At 35.8% G+C, this 21,936-nt stretch overlaps 1 long non-coding RNA gene across 1 annotated transcript; it reads left to right on the top strand.

Annotated features, from left to right (window-relative positions):
* Positions 1 to 683: 683 nt before the first annotated feature.
* LOC141374080 (uncharacterized) lies at positions 684 to 21,724 on the top strand. Its single transcript, XR_012380645.1, has 4 exons — positions 684 to 802; positions 1,341 to 1,395; positions 21,062 to 21,165; positions 21,409 to 21,724. It is a non-coding gene; the product is annotated as an uncharacterized lncRNA (long non-coding RNA).
* Positions 21,725 to 21,936: the final 212 nt, after the last annotated feature.

Genomic DNA, 21,936 nt, shown 5'->3' with positions numbered 1-21,936 from the left:
ACAGTAATTTGTCCAAAGATATTCAGTGGTTCCTGAACTTTGGTGTGCATAAATGATGCTAGGGATAATTGTTATGGCAGCTAATTGTAGGGCCGCAGTCCTAGAAACTCTGATACGGTAGGTCTGGACTTGGTCTCTAGGGACTACATTTCTAACATTTCCCCAAAAGTTGATAGCCTGGAGTTACTTGAACAATTTTGCAAGCTTAGATTGTCCCTAATAAACACCATCAGGGTAAACAGCCTGTCCTTGTCAAGATTTGCCAGCTGAGGGAGGAGGGAGGGATGATAAACAGCAGCTGCTTCGATTTAAAATGTCTAGAGAAATAAGCACAGGTGGTAGGAGATTTACCAAACTTCTCCTAAGGGCTCCATGCACCAAGATGGCCATCTGCTTTAAGTACCCTCACCCAGGCAGGCCACTTCCCTGTGTTCAGTTGTTAGGCTACTTTCTCAGACCACTACCCACTGTCTTGTACAAAAGCGTTTTGTTATAGACAGAGTGATGTCCCCTCCCAAAATTCAGATATTGAAGCCCTAACCCCTAATGTGTTGTATTTGAAGATAGGGCCTAGAAAGAGGTAATAAAGGTTAAGTGAGGTCATAAGAGTGGTACTTCATTCTGATAGGACTAGTGTCTTTATAAGAAGAGACATCAGAGATCTTTCTCTTTCTGCAGGAACACAAAGGAAAGGCCATGTGAGGACACAGTGAAAAGGTGGCCATCTGCAGCCCCAGGAGAGAGGAATCACCAGACATCAGCCCTGCTGGCACCTTCACCTTGGACTTTTGGCTCCAGAATGGTAAGAAATTTCTGTTGGCCATGCCTCCTAGTCCATGGTATTTTGTTGGCAGCCCAAGCAGACTAGCACACCTTTCTTCAAAGCTCACTTAGTTATCCTTCAGTCAAGAGACCCTGCTTCCAGCCACTAAAAACTTAATCCTACTTCACTGCTCAATAAGCAAACTCAGGTCCCAGAAAAGCTGTGGAATATGAACATTGGGGCTGGGGATAGGAGGGTGCTCAGAGCTACCATACCCTTTCAGCTCTTACATGAGTTGTAACAAGAATTTGGTGTCCTGGCTTCAAATCCCGTTGCCTTTATTACATTGCTTCTATAAGAAAATAGATTCCATAATCCAGATAACTGAATTTCAGCTAGGTTTTCTGAGTCTTGGATTGGTTATTTTCCTGGAATTCCCAGGAAAGTTCCCAGGAACTCCTGGGAGTCTGAAATAGTTCTGATGAAAACAATCCATTGCTTTTCCTTCTGGTAAATATCTTTATCTTTACTAAAACCAGAACTTGTTTTATCTATGATTGTTCAATTTGTTCAACAGATAATCAGAGTGTGCATTACGTGCCAGACAATGTTCCAAATACAGAGCAGCAAAAGTGAGTAAGACACAGTGAAAAGACAAACAGAAACGAGGAGGGGTATGTCAATCAGGAGTGATAAATGCTACCAAGAGAAAGCCTGGGAAGGAGAATGGGGGAAGGGTCCTAATTTATAGTGGGTGGCTGGAGAAAGTCTCTCCGATATAAACTACAGAACTTTGTAGCAGAGACACGGAGGAAGTGAGGTGTGCCGCCATGTGTGTCTCCAAGCAAAGATCATTTCACACGGAGAGAGCAGCCGAAAAAAAGCTTCTTCAGCAGCACCGTCCATGGTATTTTTTAATAACAAGGAAGCCTGTGAAGCTGGAGGGGAGTACGAAGAGTTGGATAGATCTGAAGTCATGGAAATGACGGACAGTTCATCATACAAGCTCTCCCAGGCCATCGTCATGTTGTTACTCTGTTACTCTGAGTCAAATGAAAAGCCATCGGAGGGAGGAAAGTAAAAGAGCTACGTGACTTGATTTATGTTTTTAAATGATCAATTTCTGGTCATGTGAAGAATAGTCTGCACAGGTCAAGAATGGAAGAGTAAACCAGCTAGAAGCCTACTGTATTATTGATAGATGACAGTAATTTAGAGTAGCATGTGGGGCAGTATAGGGAATTAGTCTGGCACTATATACCTTTAAAAGGTAGAAGCAACAATCTTTGCTAATGATTAGTTGTATTATGTCAGGGAAAGAGAAGGAAATATATATATTGAAATCTTGGTGAATTAAGTAGCATTAGCTATTTAAATAAATGGATGTATTTATCGGCTGTCTATAACAGTTTACAAACCAAAAACATTAACAGTAATCATCTCTAATGATGTAATCATAGAGAATATTTGCTGTATTTTGCTTATTTCTAATGAAAATATATCACTTGTATAATTTTTAAAAGTTGCAGATACATGAAAAAAATTCCCCTGGTCCTTTGAATTTTATGGGATTCAAGACAATATTTCTACTGCATTTCTGATCTGTGGGATTAAATAGAGCAACCTAAAGTAATTGATTCTATCCCTTTATTTCTCTAATTTGGAGATAAAAGATACTAAAACAGTACTATATGTTCAAATGTTTTAGTGATATTAGTTTTCAACTTGCCATAGAAAGTTTTGGCTAGGGAATGAAATAAAACCATGAGAAAAGAAAAAACAGGAATAGAGTCTGGGAACCTTTTTGAAGATGCTTTTCTTCTTTTCTTAAATAGCATTGCCTCTGGCAATTCCCTGGATCCTAGGGATAAAATCAAAAGCATGACTCACCCTCACTTTCAAAAGTGAATGCAGCACTTTTAAACTTTGAATTTTGTCTTTGTGTCTTTAAAGGTAATATATATTTACACACATCTATAGTACTTGTATTCATGCATACCTGGTTTGTAGTGCATTTCCTAGCATTGATGTAGAGGAAGAAAAGACATGGATATCAGATATCAAAGATATGGGACTCTTCATAGACAATGAAAAATAGTAATAGGCTTATCTTAGATTCAAATAAAAGCTTTAGTTTGAATACCATAAAATATTTGCAGACACATTTTATTTTTCCAAATCTTTATGTGTATAATTTCACCAACAAAAAAATTCTCTTGAATGGCAGGGTCTTTCTGGCTTTAAGAACTTCCTAGTAATTTATGTTATTAGTATTAAAAAATAATTTGGGCCAAAAAAATAGTTACATATAAAAATATATTCTTTAAAATAGTCCTAACATTTAAAAGTCCATTTTAAATATATTTTTCTTGAAAAAATAAGGTCATATTAATCCTGGGAAGGTTATATATCAGTGAAGCAATGAATACATAAAAGAAAAATTTAAAAATAATGGTAGGAGAATAACATCATGTTAAAATTTCTAAGTAAAAATGTTTGCTATAGAGCTGAAGGGATTATTAACTAAGTCAATGCCATACCTGAATTATACTTCTAAAAAGATTATGTAGCACTAGGGCCTCACTATAAAATGGTATAAAAACAGCTGTGGCATCAAGCTTCAAAAATAAAAAAAAAACATATAGCCAAATTTTAAGAGAGATAAGATATGTTAATTCAAAAATATCTGCAGGTATCATGAGGATAGTATAATCCAAAATGAACTTCTAGGAAGAAAAAAAATTGTATCACAACAAAGTGATGTTTTAGAATGAAAAATAAACAAATATAAGGATAAAAAGAAATCTAAACATTTTCCTTATCTTTTGGGGGGAGAGCAGAAAAAGAGGAAAGCAGCAACAAAACACTAATTGTAGTAATTCACAATATTCCTTTACAAAATTAATATAGCAAGATGACCATATGTTGGCCATAACACAAATTTCAATCAATTTCAAAAGACTCAAGACATATAAACCATGTTTGCTGACTACAATAGAATTAATTTAGAAACTGACAACAGAAAAATATCTGGAAAATCCCCAAATATTTGAAAATGAAGTAACACACTTCTAAATAAACAAAGTGTCTAAGTGTCTATGAATGAAAAGGGAAATTAGAACATATTTTAACTAAATAATGAAAACATTACAAATAAAAATTTGTAGAATGCAGTTGAAAGAGTGGTTGAAGAGAAATATGTATCAAACTCACAATATTAGAAAAGAGAAAGGTCACAACACGATAGACTTAACTTCTACCTTAAGAAACTAGAAAAAGAAGAACAAGTTAAGCCCAAAGAAAGCAGAAAAAAGAAAATAATCAAGATGAAAATGGAAATCAATAAAACAGCAGAAACACAATAAAGAAAATGAGATCAATAAAATAAGTAAATCTCTAGCCAGACCTATGCAGAAGAAAAGGAGGAAGACATTACCGTTATCAGAAATGAGAGATGTGATATCACAATAGATTCTGTAGATATTAAAAGAGAGTTTTAAAATATTACAAACTACTTTAGACCAATAAATTTAAAAATTTAGATTAAATGGACAAATGCTTTGAAAGATACAAATTACCAAACTCATCAAGAAGAAAGAAATAAAAACTGAAGAGCCTTATATCTATTGAAGAAATTTATAGTTCAAAATATTCCACAATAAGAAAACTCCCATATTGTTTCACAGAGAAATTCTACCCATCACTTAAGGAAGACATAATACCAATTCTACATAAAAAGGAGAGAATATTTACCAAAGTAATGAATGGAGGTCAGCATTTCTATAACAACAAACCTAGACAAAGACATTAACAGGAAAGAAAACTGCAAACTAATATCACCAACGAACATAGATTTAAAAACTAACAAATTTTAACTAATCAAACAGTATACAAAAATGGTAATAGATCATGACCAAGATTATATCAAGCATGCAAGTTTGATTTAACAGTTAAAAATCAATCCACATTGTCCATACATCAGTTCTTCCCACCTTAACTTATAGATTCAATGAAATCCCAATAAAAATTCCAGCAAGTTATTCTGTAGATATTAACAAATTGATTCTAAAGTTTATATAAAGAGGCAAAAGACCCAGAATAGCCAACACAATACTGAAAGTGAACAGAGTTGGAGGACTGAGACTACCTACTTCAAGACTTAAAATAAAATTGTAGTAAGCAAGACAGTGTGGTATTGGTGAAAGAATACACAAATAGATCAAGGGAACAGAATAGAATCCAGAAATAGATTCACATCAATACAGTCAACTGATTTTTGGCAAGAGCACAAGCAGTACAATGGAGCAAAGACAGTCTTTTCAACAAATGGTGCTGAAACAACTGGACATGAAAAAAAGAGAGAGAGAGAGAATACAGATACAGACCTTATACCCTTAAAAAATTAATTCAAAATGGATCATAGGTCCAAATGTAAAACATAAAAATGTTTTTTCCTAAAAGAAAACATAGGAGAAAACCTGGAAGATCTTGGGTATGGCAAAGAATTAAAAAAAAAAATGTTTAAAGATTTATTTATTTATTTATTTTAGAGAGAGAGTAGAGGGGAGGGGCAGAGGGAAGGGAAGAGAGAGAATCTCCAGTAGACTCCCTGCTGAGCAAGGAGCCTGACACAGGGCTTGATCCTATGACCCTGAGATCATGACCTGAGCTGAAATCAAGAGTCAAATGCTTAACCAACTGAGCCACCCAGGTGCTCCAGCAATGACTTTTTAGATACAACACGAAAAGCAAGGTCCAAGAAGGAAATAATTGATAAGTGAGACTTCATTAAAACTTAAAATGTTTACTCTGTAAAAGATAATGTCAAGAGAATGAGAAGACAAGCCACAGACTGGGAGAAAATGTTTGCAAAAGGCACATCTAATAAATAACTGTTATCAAAAATATACGAAGAACTCCTAAAACTCAACAATAAGAAAACAACCTAAATAAAAAACTAGGCCAAAGACTTTTAACAGACACCTTAACAAATAAGATATACAGATGAAAAATAAGCATATGAAAGGATACTCCACACCATTTTTCATCAGGGAAATGAAAATTAAAATAATAACATACCACTGTATATCTATTAGAATGGCCAAAATCCAGAGCACTGACAACACCAAATGTTGACTAGGATACAGGGCTTTTGCTGCTGGCGGGAATGCAAAATGGTACAGCCACTTTGGAAGATAGTTTGGCAGTTTCTTACAAAAAAAAATAAAACAAACATACTCTGACAATACAGCAATCATGTTCCTAGGTATTTACCCCCAAAAAAGAAGTTAAAATTTTATGTTCCCAGAAAAATCTGTACTCAGATATTTATAACAGCTTTATTCATAATTGTCAAAACTTGGAAGCAAACAAGATGTCCTTTCAGTAGGTGAATGAATAAATAAACTGTAGTACATTCGGACAATGCAATATTATTCAGTGCTAAAAAGAAATGAGCTCTCAAACTATGAAAAGACATGGTAAAACCTTAAAGACAATTACTAAGTGAAAGCAGCCAATCTCAGAAGGCTACATAATATATGATTGCAACTACATGAAATTTGGAAAAGACAAAATTATGGAGACATCAAAAATTCACTGGTTTCCAAGGGTTGGGGAGAGGGAGGAATGAATAGGTTGGACACAGAGGATATTTAGGGCATAGAAGGTATTCTGTATGATATTATAATCCTGAATACAGGTCATTTTGCATTTGTCCAAACCCACTGAATATACAAAGAGGTTACTTGCTTACCTTCAGAGAAGCTGCTAAAGCCATAAACTGGCAAGAACATGTAAATTGCCATTTTGAGGACTCACTGGAGGCTCAGTGTGATGGACTAGAATGAAAGTGAGGTACCTGTAGAGGCCTCAGTCCTAAGGGGGCCTCAGCACTTCCATGGAATTTCCCCCCAGAATCCCTCCAGGTCTCTTCAGGGAAAATCATGCTAGAACAGCAGGGTACAATTCTGAAAATGTATCTAGCTAGGGGAAGGGAGTTTCTCTACACTCCAACCTCTCCTATGGCAGAATAGATCAGCCTTAGGATCTCACCTAAAAGAAAAAAAAAAAAAAAAGGTCTACTGGAGACACAGCTTCAAAGAAATACATTAGGAATAGAAATTTATATATCAAAAAAGTATATCTTTTTTTAAAATAATAACTGAAATGGAAGTTCTGATGCAATTATACTTTCATGGAACTGCTCAAAATTTAACATCAAGCCTTCATACAAAGTCAGGAAGAGAGCTAAGAGCCCTCTGTTATAGAAATGCAGAACGTTAAGACTATTTTACTCTTTTCTCTACATTTGTTTAATGTAACCCTGGTACAACCCTGGATGGAGAATGGAGACAATATATTAAAGAGAAATAGAGGACTTTTTATGACATAAAACATAAATGAGGACTTACTTGATAGGAGAAAACAGAGAAAAAGGTAATTACAATCACATAGTATGGTCCCACACAGCTAAATAATGAAGCAAAAGAAGGGAAAAATAAGCAAATAGAAGTCCAGCTTCTAATTCTATGACAGTAATATCCAAACACTAGATCTCTCTAGAACTCGAAGAGGTGACCCTCGTGTCAAGAACATGGCGATGTAAGAATATTCTTTGCTCAACAGGAAGAGAGCTACTGCAGATAGAGGTAAGGGACTTCATCTTCTGGAAAAATGCAGTTTTAATTTGGCTAAAGTTCACATCTGATAAATTTTTAAAGTGTCTGGTAGGCAGTTTTGCTTGTCACAAGATGGATGCTTTGAGTTACAAAAGGCACTCTAGACTTAATTCAGACCAACCATGAGAAATTTTTCATATCCCAGGAGAGATCGAAACCTAGGGCAAATAAGATGTTAACTTAGAAGTAAGGGGGACACTGAGCATGTAGTAAGTCCTAATTTAGGAAAGCACATTTCACAAAATGAGGGGCTGATACCATGACCTGATTCAAGAAGAAAAAGTTAATGCTAACAAATAGAACAATGACTATTAGCTGCAAATGCCCCTTTATGAGAGAAGAGAGATAGATATATAGAGAGGACAGCAAAATAAACTGCAGTGTCTACAAACCTACACCAAGATGGACAGAGGGATTCACCTAAGAACAAGTATTTCGATAGCGCCAATAATAAGCTACAACTCATGAAAAATATTTGCTCGGTACCAGAAGAATAAGAAAACACAGATCTACTACTTAAAAGCAGTGATGTTAGTTATAACAACTAGAATGTCATAGCCCATATATCTTCTGTATCCTCTCTGTAAAAATTACACTGCTGAGTCTACATCCATGTGCTAGGCATCAGACCAAGTACTTTTAGCAGGTTATCTCATTTAAATCTAAATGCAGCACCTTAATGTGTATATTATCATCCCTTTTCTCACAAATGGGGAAATTGACGTTTAAAGAGGTTATGTGACTTGTCTATAGACACACAGTTAGTAGCTAGCAGAGCCAGGATTTGAACTCAAGTAGCGTAACTGCAGAACTCATGCTTTTAATCACTATACTCAATTATTGTTGTATCAGGAAAGATTATTCTTCAGAATGGAAATGACAGAACAAACATGAGTATGAAAATATTGAAGTCCATGAATACTTGAGAGGCATCTAGATGCTCTAAATGAGGTTTAGCCCCCTAGCCAAGATTAATCACCCTTCAAGGAACTAATGCTACATGCCAATGAGATCACTATTGTTCTTGCAATCATCTATGAAGACTAGTGGAACAGTTTTCTGGTATCTAAAGACTGGGGTCAGATAAATGATTTTTCAAGCTTCCAGAATAATGGGAAATTTGATGTTGCTATTTCTGTTATGACCATTCTAGAAAAAATTATAGATGTTCTGTCAAAAGAAGTTAAGAAAATAATTAGTTGGTCAGTGAAGATTAGCCTGTATTCATTAAGAATGAACCATGACTGATGAAAATATTTATATTTCAAAATTTAAAACATAATAAACTAAAATACTAGTGCTTTAAAAAAATCCTTTTTGATCAGAGGAAAACAACAGACAGCATTTATGGGATACAGGAAAGATAATGAACTAAATCATATAGTGCAGCACATTTTTAAGTGGTTGTGCAAGTTTATAAAAAAAGCTTACTAGTAGCACTATGTCAATCAGAAGAAAATATTTTAAATAACTCAGTGCAGAGATTTCCTCCCAAGCCTTTCTGAATCAACAGTTTTATCAACAAAGATATATAGGACATATTTAACACATTTAAGAATGGCTGAAGGGGTAAGAGACAGCAAGTGCATTGTTTTCTAGGAAGTATTTCGATAGTATCTCAACAGAATAAAATGATGGACTGAATCCAACCAAATATAATTTAATAAATATAACTATTTAAATTATGCACTTAATTAAACAAACAAACACCTGCTCTGTTACAGGGTAAAGGAGATGTGATATCCCAAGAGCAAGTGCAAAAACATCTTAGGACTTTGAGTTGACATAGTCAACATGAGTCAGCATTCTGAACTGGAGATCTCATAAGGAGCTATGGCATTCATTCCTGGGCTTCCACAAGTTAAAAATGTCCAAAAGAAAGAAACCTGGACAATCTAGGCTTAGGAAAAAGCATATGAATAAAGTCTTAAGAGAAAAAACACCGAGTATGCTTCACCTGCAAAGTATGTGCTCATCAGTTACAATGCCCTTGGGTGCCAGTCATAGCAACTCCAACTGAGATTGGTGTAAAAATAAGAAATTGCATTTTCTCACATAATAAAAAGTTCAGAATTAAAGTAGTTTTCACGTGGTAATGCCAGATCAAGGCATCAAACTCAGAGAATATCTCTTCCTATGGCTCACTATTGAGAGAAAGAGAGAATGAAAACTTTTTCCAGAAGATATCTCTTATGACTGCTTTGGTCAGAATTGTGTCTCATTACCATTATTTGACACATCATTTGCAAAAGGTGGGATTAGTCCTACTCTATCCAGGACTCCCCAGAATCAGGGAGAGGTCACGTTCCTCTAAGACATAATGATACATGAGGGAAGAAGTAGATGAACAAAATTGAAAGTTCTGTTAGAAATAAAGAGGACACCAACCACCAACTGGGTCCACTACACAATGTCCTAGGAAAATTTTGATGGTAGTTTCCAATTATTTAGGAGTTGCCATATGGAAATATATCTTATGGATTGAGAGAAAGGAATCTGGGATTAATGTTTGGAAGTTAAAAATGGATATACAGCAAGCCAGAAACAAATGGAATTTGCTGCACGATGAATGAGTTCCACACTCGACATGTGTCCTCTAAAGAAAAAGAACTAGACTAGATTACTTCCATAAAGTTTCTCATCCAAGCCCCAGCCCACGATCCTGCAGGTTTTGTCCTGCACAAAAGCCCAGGCTTTTGTGTAGAGAATGAAGTTTGGGCCATTTCAACCTGTAAAATAATGCAGAGCTCTCTGGGAATGAGGCACCTAGTTCAGACAAAGATGCCATCTTTGCCAAGCTATTCCTCCAAAACGTTGACATCTACTGGGCGGAGCACCTTTCTAGAACTTGCACAAAGATGCCATGTGTACTAGTTAACATGACCGTGATTCCAGTGCTAGGTTTCTCTGACTGAATTTAACTTACTAAAGTAGGAAAGAATAGAATTGCAGCTTCAAACTAAGAACAACTATCTTAACACTTTATAGTTTGTAAAGCACTTTCCTATCTTTAAAATAGGTAGTATAGGGACACCTGGGTGGCTCAGTCAATTAAGTGGCCAATTTTTTATTTCGACTCAGGTCATGAATTCAAGGTCCTGGGATTGAGCCCTGTGTGGGACGCTGTGCTCCATGGGGAGTCTGCTTCTTCCTCTGCCTCTGCCCTCCCCCCCAATAAATAAATCTTTTAAAAAATAGGTACTATAATTATTCTTATTTTACAGATGAAGATGCTGAGAACCAAGTTTAAATTTCACCAGTTAGTAAATGGTGGATTTGGGTTTTCCAACCAGATCTTCCTGATTCTAAATCAGTACCATAAAAATAGAAATTAATCTTCTCCTTCCTCCCTTTCCTCCTGTTTCTTCCACTTCCTTTTTCTTCTTCTGCTGAGTTTGCAACTCTTTCTCTGGTAGCAATAATAAAATATTTTTATAATAATAAGACATTTCTTAAACTCCAAAACTCTTTAAGAACAAAATTCTGTCCTTCTATATTATATTGCTCACTAAAGATTTTTATGCTTTTCCATGTACCCAGAAGGTATCAATATCACACTAACGGTCTTTTCCCATCATTTGATTTGCATGTATGTTCCAATTACGGCTCTGCTTCAAGGAAAAGAATGGATTAGATATCAACTCTAGTTTGATATGGATTGAATGGATTTGATATTAGCTCCATTTTTACTATGAAACAGTCACTTCCATGATGACCCAATGTTGAAATAAGTTATATAAAGAATAACTTTTTATAGTAAATTAAAATTTTTGTCAAGGATTCACTGTATCTTACATTTATTACTAATGTATCTGCTGTCACACACAATAAATCTCTCCAATTTCCTTTTCTTTATGAAAATATTACAATATATCCAAGTAAATCTCAGTGCCACTGTACTAAGAATAAAGTTTGAAGGGCATAGTGGTAGTCTTTTTATACATCAAAGTCTGTGGGTCAGGTTTATATTAATAAATGAAATGGAAAATAATAAAAAGTGCAGAATGGCAATAAGGGCTGGGATATTGGATGGGGAACAGGAGTGCAAGGGAGACTTTTCACTGCATTGTTTTTTTCTCTTTTAAAATTTATCTAAATCATTAAAAATGCATTTTCTTGATGAGATAAATGAACAAATACAGTTTGTTAAAATTAAGCTAAATAAAAAGCAAGAAAAAAAGAGGAGGAAGGAAGGGGAAGAGGAAAGAAATGTTGCATTGATATGCGTTTTGCTTAAGTACTAAGTGATCCTCACAAAGTTATCCAGGAACATTGAAGAGCTATCATTAAGTTTCTTGAAAATTCTTAGGACATGGGCTTTTATGGATTTAAGACAAAAACAGAGTCAGGAAGTCAAATTTGGAGAAAAGAGGAGAAATAAAGTTGGGATTTGTAAGGATTCTAATCCTTTTTTAGTACCTTGGGCAGAAGACTCCACATTTTTTGTATTTTTGAGGGATGAGAAAAGAAACTGAAGGAATAATTGTCTGTCTGTAAACCGACGAGACACTTTGAAGAGGGTGAAACCCTCAATCTGCAAATTCAAAGATGTATAATTGACTCACTGGAACTCAGTGGAAAGTTCCCTAGACCAAAATGAAACATGACTCTGGACTGAGTGTAGATTGTGCCACCACAGAGTGACTCCATCTAAAAATGGGATACAGATCCATATTTTATGTGAATATTATGAGAATATACTCTGAAGTACTGTATCAACATCCATTGTCTACGCACCTACAAAATCAAGACACCTCAACAGGAATTCATAGAAGATTATCAGTCATATCCAGACTAGAGTTTACAGTAAAATTGGTTTCAAAGGGAATTTCTGTAAATTATTCTATAATAAAAATTAGAACTGGGCATCCAAGTAAAAATTCAGCAGTAAAATATCTTAGTAAAAACGATATTCAGATGGTCATTGCAAATATACCTCTTTGTCACTTTTAATATTTTGCATTTCTTCACTGGAATTCTAGTGAGATTCTTCTGAGATATCCTCTTTGTTATTATTTTTCCATCTGGAAGTTCTATTTTTTTCCCTTTCCACATTTTTAGAATTCATTTATGTATTATGTTTACTTAACATATATAAGATACTTAATAGATCAGGATAGTAATACCATTTTCCCTCTTACATGTTATCATAAAATCTGAATGAGCTTTAATATTGAGGATCCAAATGCTAGAAACATTTCTGCTAAAAATTATGTAATATTTTATTAAAAATGAGGACATCTTATGAACAATAACCTGTTTCATGCCTGTCAGAGGCCACATGACATATGTAAGATATACCTACAGAAACAGTTCAATTTAGTTTATTAAAGGCCTACAAAGTTTTATTTCTTGAGATGTAAGCTTCCCCAAATACATAGATTAAAAAGATACACTCCTGGCTTTTGTGTAATTTTCTGTCCAGTGGAGGAGATAGATCTCTAAATATCTAAGGTCAATACAGAGAGCATTAGCAGTCTCTGTACACATACGTGGTCCGATAAAGCCAGTCAAGGCAGGAAGGGATCCCAATTCAATGGGCCTCCTTCGGTGACTATTCCAGACTCCTTAGACATCTGTTCCCAAGGACATTGCATTACACTTGGGCCCCCAAATGAGACATACCTTAGCAGATCATAAGCATTTTATTATATGGATCCTGAAACCATGCTCTCAACCTCCCCACTGCAGACTACTATCTATTCTTCCTTATTTTAGTCTTCTGTTGACTTTCCTCTCTAGTTCGATATATTGACTTATCACTACCTGTTTCCAAACCAGCTCTGGTTGCTGATATTTTCTCTCTACCTCAATCTGAGGGTTCTCCAGGCTTTAGAGGAGTATACCAATGCCACCTAAAACAGAGACTAACCTCTCTTTTGGTCCTATGCATGCATCTAAACTAATTTTGCAGCCATGTGTGGTCAACCTCTTGAGTTCTAGTCAGTGGAACATGAATGGAAATCATGCCGCATGTCCAGACATGATCTGTTAAAAACATCTCATGCACAATCCTCTGTGCTCTTTCATCTTCTGTGGATTGGTGCCGAATAAGGGCGGGGGGCCGGGAATGGTAGGCAGACTGGGGAGAAGTAGAGTAAGTTAGTTTTGAATCTAATAAACATCACCTTATCAGACAAAAGAACAATTTATTATTTACATGTGGCAACAAATGTCAACAGGTAAAGAAAATATTTGTTGGAAGGAGAAGGCAAAATCCGCATTTGTATCATGTAGTTGCCTTCAGGTTTGAAGCCAGATTTTGCGCTCTTATTTAAAACTATTAGTGAATAGTCAGAATAATTAAGGGATTTAAATGCAATTTTTTTTTCATTTCCTTTCTTTGTTCTATGAGGAATGGAAAAATACAAATTTAACTGCCTTCAGAATTTTCATCACCTTGTGATTTAGTTTAACTTTTTGTGGCCACAAGGCATTCTTTGTAATAAAACTAAAATGATATGCAGGGGAGCAGCTTCTGGTAATTGATAATTTTTGTCAGGAATTTTTAGGTTGTATTTCTAATTCTGCTGCAGACTAATTAGATTACATTATGTTTGGCAAGTTATGGTTTCTTTGTCAGGCAGTTCTGTGGGTGATGTATTAATATTCTTCTAGAATACTTTTTTACTATGACAGGGGAACTTCTGTGAACACTTACAGGATCCTGAATATGTTCATGTACCCTTTCTTTTATATTTGTAGTTGCTCTCTTTCACTCTTTCCATTTCTTCTAGTTGACTCTTTGTCCCAGATATTTTTTTTTTCCTATGAATGAATGATAACACTACCCATCTGGCGGTTATTTGCAATGGATTGTAGGGGTTTAGGAAAATTCCCTGGCAGAGTGGCATTTACGTTTGTGTCATCTATGACAGAATTATAATTATTACGTTAACATAAATATATCCTTTCTGAAATGTCAAAATGTTTTCAGGCTTCACCAATTATTTTAGATATTATAAATGATAGTGGTTCTTTTTCTCACTTGATCTTGGCCAAAAGGTCAAGAAGCGATTATGGTGGTTCTTCTCTCAAGGGAACTATTATTTTCCAGCTTCCATAAGAGATAGATATGGTCCGTATTAGCATTTAAATATTTCAAATAATAGGTCTAGATGGAAGAGCTTCATAAGTTTTTACATAAATCTAAAGTAATTAACAAAATATAAACTCACAACAGAACAGTAGCAGACCCTGCCTTTGTCAGAGTGATGCCCAGCTTGTCTTAACTATTCATTAGGTTGCTAAGACCACAATTTCCTTTGACTTGTTAATTAGTTGAGGCTTAAATATTTAATTTTAATGATTTACTGATTTGTTTTTTTGCAATTACATTTTACTTTATCGTTACATTATACTGCACAGTTTCCTTTGAAAAGATCTATAAAAGTAATTAAAGACAAAATACTCAGAGTACATATTTTTCATAACTGGACTAAGTGACGGGCAAGATCATAAGTAGAGGAAATTGATGAATTGAGGAAGCAAAACAGATGGTAGAGCTGTATACACATGCCAACACACTCTAGCCTGCAGTCTGTTCCAGATTCTGCTAAAGCCAGAAACATAGTGAAAGTGATACCAGGAGCTTAATCCAGCAGAAAAGGCCCATAGTCCCCTTGGGTCCTTAAAAGCAGGCTTCCTGGCTCCAACACAAGTAGCCCTGCGCAGAGCAGTATTCCACAGAAATGCTATGTTTTCTGACATTATGGAAGTTTGAATGCTAAACCATACGGTCTTTTTCAAGGGGAGAAGAGTCCTCTCTAAATAACTGTCAAGGCAATACATGATGTAGATAAATAGATATCCAGAGACAAAATGGTTCTCTTTTCTTACATGTGGCTATCATTTTTTTTCTTTTTTATGATTAATATTTCCTTTTTTTTTAAAGATTTTATTTATTTATTTGACAGAGAGAGGGAGCTCAAGCAGGGGGAGCGGCAGGCAGAGGAAGAGGGAGAAGTAAGCTCCCTGCGAAGCAAGCAGCCCGATGCAGGGCTCGATCCCAGGACCCTGGGATCATGACCCGAGCTGAAGGCAGATGCTTAACTGACTGAGCCACCCAGAGGCCCTTCTTTGTTTCTTACTAACATGTGGTGGACACCCTACTGATCTCTTACAGTTACACAGATGATTGAAATGATAGTTCTGCTCATAGGTTTATCACTACCTCAATCTGCTGAGAAAAATTTTGAAAGAATATGTTAGGACAATAAGAACACTTGTAAAGTAAATTGAAATAATTAAGTAAATCAAGGTAATTTTCTCTTGGCTTCAAGGTATCTTTTCGGTTGCCAAGTTGATGGCAAATTGATAATTGGACAAGGGTATCCCCAGCTTCTAACCAAGGTCATTTTCAATTAGTGTTCCAATTAGTGCCTTGTGAGTAAACTGCATTTAAGTCATCAAGAAAATAGGAACAAAAGTCAGATTATAGTGGGTTTTAAATATTTAAATATTTACTGAACATTAGTTGTAATGGTGAATTTTAGAAAGAAACTGAATGTCCAGCACTATGGGATTGCTAAAATAAATCATACTATTTCATTCATGGACTATTGGGTAGCCAAGGGAGTCATTTTATAGGAATATTAAATAAGATAGGAAAAAGTGTATGACATAATATTAAGTGGAAGAAACCCAAATCAATTCACTATAAACTGTTTTGATGTTTGCCTGTCTTCCTGATAAGAACAAATAGTAGATTCTGATAATGACTTTGGGTAACTATCTCTTAAAATGGATTTTAGGAGGGAAAGGAGCAACAAAAATGGGGGCAATGGATTAAGGGGGAAAACCATCTCCTTTTGATGGGCAAGTTTTTGAGGGTGGGTGAAGCATCGGTTGCATATATAGGCCCTCACTGAGGAGGAGGGGTGCTATTGTAGGGCTGTGAGCCCTAACTGGTTCAGTTAAATAGTATTACAGTCAGCTAAGACTTCATGACTTCATGAAACAAGTAATTAATCATTTGGGGATCCAGCAGCAGTAAATTATGACAATCCCATAAGGGTAACTGACCCAATGCCAGTCACTGACCTTGGTAGGATAGATGATAACCAGTTTATGGTTACATCCCTACATTGGAACCTAAGACCTAACTTCAGATATGGATGATAAATGGCTTTTCTATCTTTTACTTGTCTTTCAATAACACCTTAATAAATCATTCTTTTTTTCTTTGCTACATTCCTGGTAGAAAGTATAATTCATGAATTGGCCAAAATAAACAAGTAGGCTCAGGAGGTAAAATAATCCTTAAAATTCTCAGTATAATACAGAAGATTCTGTGTAACCCATACAAGCTACTCTAATAAAACTTATAAATTATATATTAAATATCCTTGTTCAAAAGTAAATAGGGGTCATTAGGATATATAAAAATATCAAGGATATAAGAAAGAACATAGACAGTGCCAAATATAGACAACACTAAGTTTTAAGTTAGTCATCTCTGGTACCTTGTCTAGTCAAATCCCAGATAGTATTTTCTTACCCTTCAAAAAATTGGATGTAAGAGAGATGAGAGTCTCATATAAGGGATTCATTACCCTATCATGGAACCAAAATAAGGAGAGTTAAGTAGATCAAGGTCAAAGTGAACAATAATATCTCCCTATAAGCCCACCCATCTCTTTTTTTTATAAGATTTTATTTATTTATTTGAGAGAGAGAGAATGAGAGAGAGAGAAAGCACATGAGGGGGGGGAGGGTCAGAGGGAGAAGCAGACTCCCCGCCAAGCAGGGAGCCCAATGCAGGACTCGATCCAGGGACTCCAGGATCATGACCTGAGCCGAAGGCAGTCACTTAACCAACTGAGCCACCCACGCACCCAAGCCCACCCATCTCTTAATTAGAATGTTTTCTTATTGATACCTCAAAAGTCACCCATAATTTAGACCTCACTGTGTAATATACATTACTTTGTTCAGATATTCAGAATAATACCCAGCATAAACATTTATAAAATGGAGTCTTCCCTGGGGAGAGATTGAAGTGAGAAGAAAATGAGAAAGATGATGGAGGGACATGAGACTTTGCTGGGAAGGGCAGATATAGTGTAGATACCTCCTGTGAGGATTTTGAATCCCTAAAAGCCACATGAAGACTGAGAATCTGAGGACTGGAAGAAAGTTACAGAATGCGAAGCAGAAGAGAAACAAAACCCATATACTTTTTAATTTTTTCCTAGACCCCAAGGCCAGTTTCCACTTAAAATAAGGTTTAATCTTTGGCAACCTATTAATACCAGGTGTCAAGTAACCACATTTATTAGGGGTCTGATCACACTGAACACTCCTAGCAAGTGGGGCCTATATTTTACTCATCTTCTTTAGTCCCAGCAAATAGTAGTAAGATAAGTCAAAGGTATACAAAATTGAATAAGATGATAGCTTCTTTCATGAAACTTAATGCCAAAAAGGAATCAATGGAAAAAAGCAGCTAAAATTTATAACAGGCATATGTTCTAGGCATAGAGGAAACAGAAAAAGGAATAGTGAAAACTGGCTAATATGCTTGAGGGAAGTCAAGTGAGGCTTTACAGAGCAGATGATATTCCTGTTGATGTTTGATACTCATATGGGGAAGAGCAAGAGCAAAGGGTATTCTAGACAAAAGGAGCAGTAAGCCAAAGTCATGGTCTTACTGAAGTCCAATTGTACCTTCAGTGCTATTTTATTTAAATTCAACTCATAACTAATACAGTAATTTGTGAAACTGTCTCACTCCAAATATAATTATTAGACATCCTTTAGCATATCCATAGTGCTTTTTCAGCTCTATATTCATAAAGTTATCTATATGCCAGATCAGGGCTTTTCCCAACAATTCACAAATATAATTAAATATTTCTGAGCCCAAGACATGTGTCTGATATTATCGTTTATCTTTTTCAAGAGAGGAAAAACTGGAAATAAAATTCCCTTCCCCCAGATTGGGAAATGAGTCTGTGATATCTTGTGGTTCTCAGCCCAAGTCATGTTTCAACTTAGAAAGTTTCTTTATGTTAAATTACAGGTGAGCTCAATAAGAGATTTACTATCAGACTCACGTTTATGAACCTTAGTGGAAGGCTGTTATTTCCTGGCTATGGACTGAACTTTATCAACAGTAGTTGTATAAGCATGCCACACATTGGCAGGTACTCTACAAGACTGATGCTTTGAGAAATGGTAGTGCTGTCCTTCAGCAGAATGAGTCAAAAGACTTAAACACTAACAGTAACAAACATGTTTGGAAAGTATGGGAGTATATATTTAGGATTTTATCCACTTACAGTATGTGAGTACAGACCAAAAAAAGAAAAAAAGTCCAGAATGGTCTATAAAATGATTTCCTTGAAGGAACGACATATGAAGATAGAGCAGCTGTGTGTTTGACTTTCTGAACTAGCCTCTTGTAAAGCAGGAATCTATTATTCAGTACGCACACATGATAGTGAAGGCAGCTGTTGTGTTGAGTCCTGTGATTCCGTGCCAAACCTAGATGTTGGAGTGATAAGAGTGCTTAGAAAGTTAAATGCTTGCTTTTTTTTGAGTACTTGCCCACACATGTTTCTAGTCTCTGCTTAGAGAAATCAGATATGCACTTTAGGTGAAAGAAATGGGTGAAAAGTGAGTAAGTGAACCTGGGTCTTTAACTTTCAGATAGCAACTCGATACAGCTAGAGGCTGCTAAGCACTGAAATCCTTGGTGCTTCATAGGATTATTTTCTAAAAATTCCTACATGAAGATATGATTTTCTTTAATTTTTAATACAGAAATCACAAAAGCTATCCAGTTCAACCACTCATTTGACCCTTTGGGAAATTGAAGCCCAAAGAAGTAAAGGGGCAGGTTCACACAGTCAGGACCAGACACAGCTATCCTGGACGCCCAGGATGTCAAGTGTACCAAGGACAACTGGAGGTCATGTACCTCAGGTGTTTACCACCAATGGCTGTTTCTATTTCCCCCTAGAGACCCTAAGTTCAAAATAATACCCTGGCTCCAAAATCTTGCATGTATTATGTAATAATTAATTACCCATAGTTTTTAAGGTCATTCTTCATTGTCCTTCATTCACTCTTTCAACAAATATTTGCTGAGTACTTCTTATAAGTCATGAATTAGATTGTTAATGAAAACAACACAATCCCTATCTTCCTGGAGCTTAAAACACTCTAAGTATTGTACAATATAATTTCATTATATACTGCCATACAATTTCAATTTGCCATAAATGCTATGAAGAAATAGGACAGTGTTCAGTGAAAGAAAATAATGAGGAACTAATTAGTAATTTATGGTAGACTTGATTGTCAGAAGAGGCTTCCTCAAGGATGGGACATTTGAACTCAAATTGCAAAGATGAATAGATGTTGGTCACATGGAGAGGGGTAGGCATGGAGGTGGCAATTCCTGGTAGAGCAAAGGCCCTGGCATGTTGGAGACACTAAAGGGGGGTTAATGCCTGTGGAGAAGGAAAGTCAGGGGTGAGTGATAGAGAATGAAGTTGGAGAGGCAGTCAGGGACCAGATCACATAAGGCCTGAAAGGTTATTCTAAAGAGTTTGAATTTTATTCCAAGGAGAATGGGAAGCTTTTGAAGCATTTGCCAGCAGGAATGTGAATATGATCCAATTTACATTGTTAAAATGATCCACATTTCTGATCAGCGTTTGGTAATTACTAGGGTTAACACACAGAATAGATTTGTGATGGCTAAAAAAATAAATAAATAATAAAATAAAATCACTTAAAAAAGCTTTAATGTATACTGCCTTGGTGCAGAGTGTTGTATAACTTCCACAAATACGGAAGCCCAGTAACCACAGCAGGCAAGACCTCAAAAGTACAACCAGACAGATGCTGAGTTTTCACAGAGGAAGCTTCAAAACTCACCATTCCACCTCTTTGCTCTTTGGGATTCACTCTTACACACCTGACACTCAGTTACTTCTCTTCTCTTGATCTACATACTATGTCCTTCTCCAGGGACTAAACCTCCATTTCTTGTCTGGCTTTCAATCTCATCTCTTTCATCTTCTGATACTTTTATTACCCTCATGACTTTGGCAGTCCTTAGCTTTTACTAGAGCTAATTTTTTTTTTATGTTTGTTGAAGGAATAAATGAATGAATAGATATTATAAATAGCATTTTGGATTTGCTATCGGCCGAGAATACTAATCATTGTATTTATTACTAGTGATAAGGAAATAAAAAGAATTATAATTTAATTATTACTTTGTTTTACTGTCTCTGATTAACTAGGTGCTTTGAGCTGTGTTTCTAGTTTTGTCTTTCTTTTTACCCAATTATCATGATCCTCATTCAGCTGAAATTACTGATACTGAAAGCTGGTTGCATAACACTTTAAAATCAAACATTAGACACTGTAGTATGCCTATATATTGGACATCTTTTTACAGAGTACTTCTGGGGTTTGATTTCTCCTTTGAGACTTTGATTTGACTTATGACCTCCCTGACTTTGTCCGACTTTTTTTCCCGGACTGAAAGAGCTGTCAAATAGTCATGCCATTAAAAGTGTCATGCAATCTAGCCAAAATAATCTCCCGCTGCCTCAGAGTGCTTAAAATTGATTAATATTCTCTTTTCTGTTCTCCTGAGGTCATTTATAACGTTACGTATTTGTCGTCTCCCTGCTGGGGTTCATTTGACCTTGCAATAACATACATTACCGGAAGAGAACACAACTGACGCATCCAAAGCGGGTATGCTTTATTTAAAACAACTTGTTTAAAGCAAGACTTGGTAGGGTACTATATTTATTTTCTTAAATGATGTCTCTGGCAAATTGACAATATCAAATTAAAACCTAGTATTTTCTTAAAGAATTGATGCCTGTCTATGTTCTGAGCAGATAAAACTTGAGAAAACTGTGAATAAGTACAATTTATTATTTGCCACCATTTGTATGGCTCTTTCAGCATTACCTCTTGCTTGCCTCCCCATAGGAAAACCTGTACTCCATCCTTCGTCTTAATCCTTACGGACTGTACTTGCTGGTGTCTGTCACCACTAGAAATGGTTTGGATCAACAAGTGCTCTAAGGTTTTATTGATACTGACTCAAAGCATAATACCCTAGGAATATTGATGTTACTAACGGACTTGAAAAGACCTAGAAGTCCTCAAGAAAGACCTGAAGGAATATATCTTAAATTGTGGCTTTTCAGATGAAGATTTGAACTGGAGCTTCTCTGGGTCTGCGTAAGCTTTCTTCCTACTGCCTCTCAAATCAAACCAGCTAAGCCTACCCTGCCATGTCAGCCCTGGGGAAAAGAATCAAAGCACGTTGTCTCTTATAACATTATCATTATTAAAGTGGGGAAAGTATGAGATCTGGAATTAGATAGATTCATTGTCAAGTTCTAAACAGTTGGCTTAGTCTTCAAAGTGACTGTGTATGTTGGAAGGTGGGCTTCATTTAATATCATTATTTAATTACAGTTCTGCCATTTATGGTCTATATAGTCTTTCAGG

Source organism: Callorhinus ursinus, unplaced genomic scaffold (assembly GCF_003265705.2).
Source record: "Callorhinus ursinus isolate GAN/ISIS: 27379988/994484 unplaced genomic scaffold, GSC_fseal_2.0 scaffold1, whole genome shotgun sequence".
Taxonomy (NCBI): Eukaryota; Metazoa; Chordata; class Mammalia; order Carnivora; family Otariidae; genus Callorhinus; species Callorhinus ursinus.
The sequence above is the reverse complement of the archived record's forward strand: the minus strand, read 5'-3'. Positions and strand labels throughout refer to the sequence as shown.